General features: G+C 45.1%; 1 protein-coding gene across 8 annotated transcripts in view; it reads left to right on the top strand.

Moving 5' to 3' along the window:
- THRB (thyroid hormone receptor beta) overlaps positions 1 to 6,000 on the top strand; it is a 167,771-nt gene that overhangs the window by 1,848 nt on the left and 159,923 nt on the right. For 2 of the 8 annotated variants that reach the window (XM_068674375.1, XM_068674371.1), the window contains exons 1-2: positions 532 to 607; positions 3,990 to 4,064. The exons of 2 other annotated variants lie outside the window; for them this stretch is intronic. The gene's annotated coding sequence lies outside the window, so the exon portion shown is untranslated. Of the gene's footprint in view, positions 1 to 499; positions 608 to 3,989; positions 4,065 to 6,000 lie in introns of those variants that run through there. 4 more of the 8 variants (XM_068674394.1, XM_068674387.1, XM_068674376.1 and 1 more) reach the window with 4 other exon arrangements.

Genomic DNA, 6,000 nt, shown 5'->3' with positions numbered 1-6,000 from the left:
CTTATTTATCTATTTCCAGTGATTTCCAGTGCAGGCAGCGCTGTGATAGCTAAACTGTGCTTTGTCCTTCTCTTTATTTTTTTTTTTTGCTTTCGTTTTTTTTTTTTTTTTTTTTTTTTTTTTTTTTTTATTGGATGTCAATATCGTGTCAAAAGCGTGGATTTTGGGTGCTCAGTAGCTGAGCCTCTCCACCCGGCTCCCGCTGTCCCTCGGAGCGCCGCCTGGGCGCTGCTTCCCCAGCCTCAGCCCTGCGGCGTGCGCCGAGCCGTCCCTAGCGCAATTAATTAATTAACTGCGGGTCCCTCCGTGTCCCTCCCGCCTGCGGGGACACGGGGCTCGGCGGCGCCAGGCCGCGCTGCCATAGCAGCAGCCAGCGGGCGCCCGGCCCGGCCCGGCTCGGCTCGGCCCGTCCCGGCCGCCCTCCCTCCCTCCCTCCCTCCCTGCCTCCCTCCCTCTGTCCGTCCCTCCCCGTCTCCCTCCCTCCCTCCCCGCGTCCTCCCGCGCCGCCTCCCCGCGGGGTCAGCCGGGGACGGCGCCCGCCTCCCGCCGCAGGAAGCGCCGCAGCCGCCCCGGCGCCTCCCGCTCGGCGCTCGCCGGTGGCAGGCAGGTGAGCCGGGCCCCGCCGGGCCCCGCGGCGAGGCGGAGGAGCTCGGGGGATGCACCCCGGGGCGGCGGGGGGTGGGCTCCGACGGGGGGCGAAGGGGGGCGGGGAGCCCCGCGGGGACGGGGTCGGGCTCGGGCTCGGGGGGTTCCCTCGACGGGGCTCCGACGGCGCCGGGCACCCCCCCGGCACTGCCGGCGGCTCCGTGCTGCGGGCGCGGTGGGATGGGGGATGCCGCCGGTGCCCTCCCGGCCCCCCTGATGGGTGCCTTCCGGACCCATCTTGCTCCCCCCGGCCCCATCGTGCGCCCCCCGGGTGGCAGGTGGCAGGCAGGAGCTGTGAGGGTCCCGCTGTTCGCTCCCGGTGCTTGCGGCTATACGGAGGGTGATTGATTGCCCCGTGGTTTAAACGCAGCCTCCCGAAAGCAAGCCGCTGCCCCGCAGGAGCGATGTGCCGGCCCTCGGGGAGCGATGCTGGGCGCGATGCGGGAGGCAGGGATGCGGAGTAACTCAGCCCGAGTGCCAGGGCAACAGGTGGCGGAGCGGAGGAGAGGCTGCTCGGCTGGCATCCTCCTCCAGCGGGGCACAGCCTCCCCGCTCGCTCCGACAGCGGCCAAGTGCCACCGCCTGCGTGAGGCAGGATCCGCTCTTGCTATGTCTTCGATAAGGAACCGAGAGGCTCGTTTATTTTTAGGAGACTGGGAAGGCAGCTCTATGCAAAAAAAAAGAAGTGTGTCGCGCTTGTGCATCAACCCTGTGACCAGAGGAGCGGTGCTTGATGAGAGAATGGGGTCTTTTGGGGGTCTGATGCCGCTGTGCGTTCAGGGGAGACTTGTCAGGAAGGAAGCTCTGCTGCTTGGCTGGTGCGCGGGGTTGTCGGGAGATGCGGGAGAGACAAAAGCAGAGAGAGCCTCAATTAAAGCAAAGCACGGCAGACATAACCTGTAGGATAGCTACATCAGCGCTCTTTCACACGTTAGAGACAAATTTTCCCCCAGAAACTAAGTATGCTGTAAAGAAAATACTGCGTGGGGTCTGAGAGACTGAACAAGTAGCGAAAGAAAGCAGAAAGATAACGTCATTAAAAGCCAGAAGGTCTATGTTGAGAAGCAGGATTTCCAAAAGGAGTAAGGCTTGGTTAACAATTCCAAGCAGAACAGCTTGTTGGTCTGGAAAAGTTTAAGGTCTTGGTCTTTTTTCATTGCATCAATAAACATAAAATGAAAATATACAGCTCCTACTATAAACTCATACTGAGCACTTGACATAAAACTTGAGCAGGACAAATGAAAAGGCATTGTTAGTAATAAAGTCTTGGGAAATGGTATCAGGATATATGAGGGAAATGAAGAAAGACATATTGTTTCGGATTTAAAAAGGAAATCTTTTAAAAATGAGGCCTAGTGGAAGGAAAGAATGGGAACCTGCTCATGCAACAATGCTTTGTTTTTATGGAAAAAGCTGAAATAGAAAACTTTTAAGGAAAAAAAGGTTGGGGAAAAAAAGTGAAATCCAATGAAATGTCTTTGATTACAGTGGAAACCTTTCAGTAAAAATAAGTGCTCCAGATAAGGTGAAAATTTTCAGGTTATATTTGAGTTAGTTGACTGGAGTTAGAAGAGTCAAACACAAAAAAAAAAAACGCAGGTTAGGAGGAGAAGAGAGAAATTTATTTTCATCACATGAATCATCCAGATCTGGAGATCAACCAGAGCACCACCCCAGAAGAGAGGCAGCTCATAGGAAAGTCATGGAAAAGAATGGCCAAAAAGGAGTGGGAAGCAGAGCATCTGTAGGTAGCTGAACTCTGTCCGATCTTCCTGGAGGCTTCTGTCTGGGAGGGAGGGTTGCAGAATTTCAGTCCTAGGCACCTGTGGGATAGTTTTGCTGTGTGGACACTAGATAAGACCCTGAGATCTTACTGCTTTATTTTTTTGGGGCAAAGATGCACTGGAGAAACTTGAGAAATTGTTGAATGCTCTTAGGGATGATTTTCCAGGAAAGTCAAAAAGATGAAGCAGGAAAAAATAGCTGATGCAGAATGGTGTATGTGGCTGCCCCAGTTGAAGGATGTCAGAGGGAAAGCCAAAAAGTTAACGAGGAAAAATTGAAACTCCCTCACGAGTCACTGAAAACCAGGAGTACTCGTAGGAAATAAAGATTTTGTGTACAGCTGAAAGAAAGAGAAAAGGATTCAGAGGCAATTTACTGGAAGGTATCAGCAACTGTGGAAGAGAAAGAGCAACTGGATAGGGGCTGGTGTTCAGAAGCTCACGTACAACAACATGGACTATTCTGCATGTTACAGAGCATTGCCCAAAGCCCAGGGCACCCTAGAGCCCTTATCAATCCCTTATCAACCTGGGCCTTCCACGCCACAGAAAAATGAGATTTTCATTTAAAAGAAGGGGGGAGGCAATTACTGCCTCTGATTTCTTCATGCACACAAAGCAGATGTGGAACTCTATTATGTGTTTTTTTTGCCATAAAAAAAAAAAAAAAAAAAAAAAGGAAAGTTTGAGGAAAGCTTTAACAGAAAGACAAAAGCAGTGAAGCATTGCAGTTCTGCATAGACAGTTAAAGAAAAGACATAATAAATAAAATGAGAAAAACAAGATGTCTGTAGTAAACTTCCTAAGCCCTCCAGGTCAACAAAGCAATTCAGCAATATTTGCAATCAGTCGTAAATAATGGCAGTCATTCATAACAAGAGGTATTCTTACATAAGGATACATCCTTACGTAGACCTTACATTTAGGCCTGACCTTGGTTTTCTGAATAATATAGCAGTCTGGTTTTGGTGCTACAAAGTTCATAATACTTCCATTACAATTCCTCAATTTGCATTTCAAAAAAAAGCGCTCTGCAACTGAAAACACTAATTACATCATTTCTAATCAGTTAATCTTCTGTACTTAGCAGTTTAGTAAAATGTCAGGGAGAATACATGAAACCTATGAAACCTGAGGAAGCTACGAAACTCAAGCTGAAAGAGGGCTGGAAATGCACCAGCTCTTCCAAACATTTTGTGATTTTTACATTAATGGATTAGTGAGCAAATAATGGGAGGAAGAAAGAGAATCCACACAAAGCTTTCAGCATATTAGCTAAAATATTGCAATTGTGTAGTGGCTATAATTTAAATGAGATATTGAGGAATGTAAAACTTAGTGCCTTATATAAAGGGAATTACGGATTTTGTTATCTTTCTTTAGTGAATTAAAGCTGTACATTTTAGCTGTACTTAATAAATGTTAAGAGGTTCAGTCTAGCCATTTTTGGAAAATGACAGAATACAGAAGCCATGTGGCTATTTCAGACAGATGTTTTCCTTTAGGTTTCTAGAGATGGGCACAAGAGAAACCCTTGCCTTTCTTCTGTATGGCTAGGTCCTGGTGGTTACCTTTGATCCAACTCATGGTAAAGTAAAACTTCAGGAAGTTTACCTGTCCTCCTGATAAGAGGTAAGGAGATCTTTGTTGAGAAGTTTGACTTCTGAATGACTGTTTCCAGCATGAGTTCAGGGAGTATAATACTTTGTGTGGAGATGAAATGATGAGAACCAATTTGTAATCTAGCCGGCTGAAGACCAAATGGCAGAGAAAACTGAGTAACTAAAATTGATAGGAAGAAACTTAGGTCTGTGCCAACATTGTAATTAAACAGGGTTTGGAGTGGAAAAGGTTGAAGTAACCTTCTTAATTTTGTTAGTACAATGGCAGGTTAATAACCTTTTAATTAAAAAGGTTAATAAAAAATAAAAAGGAACTGTAAATAAGTAAACAAATAATGATGTAAATAAGTAAATAGATAATGAACTAACTAACTAAGCTTAGTAAAGTGGGGCCTTTGTGATATGAAACTACAGAACAAGTGCACATCTAGAATGGAAAACGTAAAAGTTTTTACTATACGCGTGCATGTTTTGTTCTTCTTTGATCTGGCCAGGGTGTATGCATTTTGGTTCCTCTACCATGCTAGTGTTTTAATTTTTAATTATTGGTTTTCACAATAAGGATGCATGAATTATTTGCTCTTTTGAGATACAATAGGAGATATATTTAGGATCTGAAATCTGTCACATCCTCTGGGATTTAGCTGTATGATTTCATTAGATTTAGAGTTAGTGCAGTAAGTAGAAATGTGCAGATGCTAAACATAATGCAGAATTTTAATTATTGTTTACAGTTAATTAAAATGCTATTTTTGTTTGGTTTGCCTCCCTCTGGCATGTTCAAGTCCTAATTAATTCTTACCTGTGGGTGGTGGGATTAGGATTGGCAACAACACGCACCTCAAACAGCCCACCAGCACCTATGGCTGTACATGCAGTAGTCCTGCAGAAGCAGAGATCAAATTCTTGAGAAGTTAGGTAAAGTTGGCTATTGTTGTTGTTGCCAGGATTATTTTTATCGTATTGTCAACATATGTGTTAATGTACAAACATGCAGGTAAGGTATAGAACTCATGAAATTTATAAAAGGTAAAGACTTTGTATACATGAGAAATTAGAGTGCTGAAGACGAGATGTATAGAAAATGTTAAAGGGGAGACAGTGTTCGCTTGACATATAAAGGAACAGCTTGGCACTGTTCCTTCTGGTGAACTACTCAGTGACATTTATGACACTGATAAAGAAAATCTGTGAGCAAATATGATTATCTGATGTGGTTCAAGGAGCGGCTCTTTGGTACTTTTCTATGGAGGTGGTATTTTCAGGTGCATACCCGGATCGTGATGAGCCTTTCCTTTCCTTTCCTTTCCTTTCCTTTCCTTTCCTTTCCTTTCCTTTCCTTTCCTTTCCTTTCCTTTCCTTTCCTTTCCTTTCCTTTCCTTTCCTTTCCTTTCCTTTCCTTTCCTTTCCTTTCCTTTCCTTTCCTTCCTTTCCTTTCCTTTCCTTTCCTTTCCTTTCCTTTCCTTTCCTTTCCTTTCCTTTCCTTTCCTTTCCTTTCCTTTCCTTTCCTTTCCTTTCCTTTCCTTTCCTTTCCTTTCCTTTCCTTTCCTTTCCTTTCCTTTCCTTTCCTTTCCTTTCCTTTCCTTTCCTTTCCTTTCCTTTCCTTTCCTTTCCTTTCCTTTCCTTTCCTTTCCTTTCCTTTCCTTTCCTTTCCTTTCCTTTCCTTTCCTTTCCTTTCCTTTCCTTTCCTTTCCTTTCCTTTCCTTTCCTTTCCTTTCCTTTCCTTTCCTTTCCTTTCCTTTCCTTTCTTTCCTTTCCTTTCCTTTCCTTTCCTTTCCTTTCCTTTCCTTTCCTTTCCTTTCCTTTCCTTTCCATCGGAATACTATAAGTTTTGTTTTGTTTTGGCTTAGAAGTGCTTCTGTAATTGGTTTCTAGAGCTTTCTTGATTTGACCTAATTGGACATTTTGGAAGGTCGCCAATGTACAGACTAGGATTTTGCCAGTTT

Source organism: Anas acuta, chromosome 2 (assembly GCF_963932015.1).
Source record: "Anas acuta chromosome 2, bAnaAcu1.1, whole genome shotgun sequence".
Classification (NCBI taxonomy): Eukaryota; Metazoa; Chordata; class Aves; order Anseriformes; family Anatidae; genus Anas; species Anas acuta.
The sequence above is the reverse complement of the archived record's forward strand: the minus strand, read 5'-3'. Positions and strand labels throughout refer to the sequence as shown.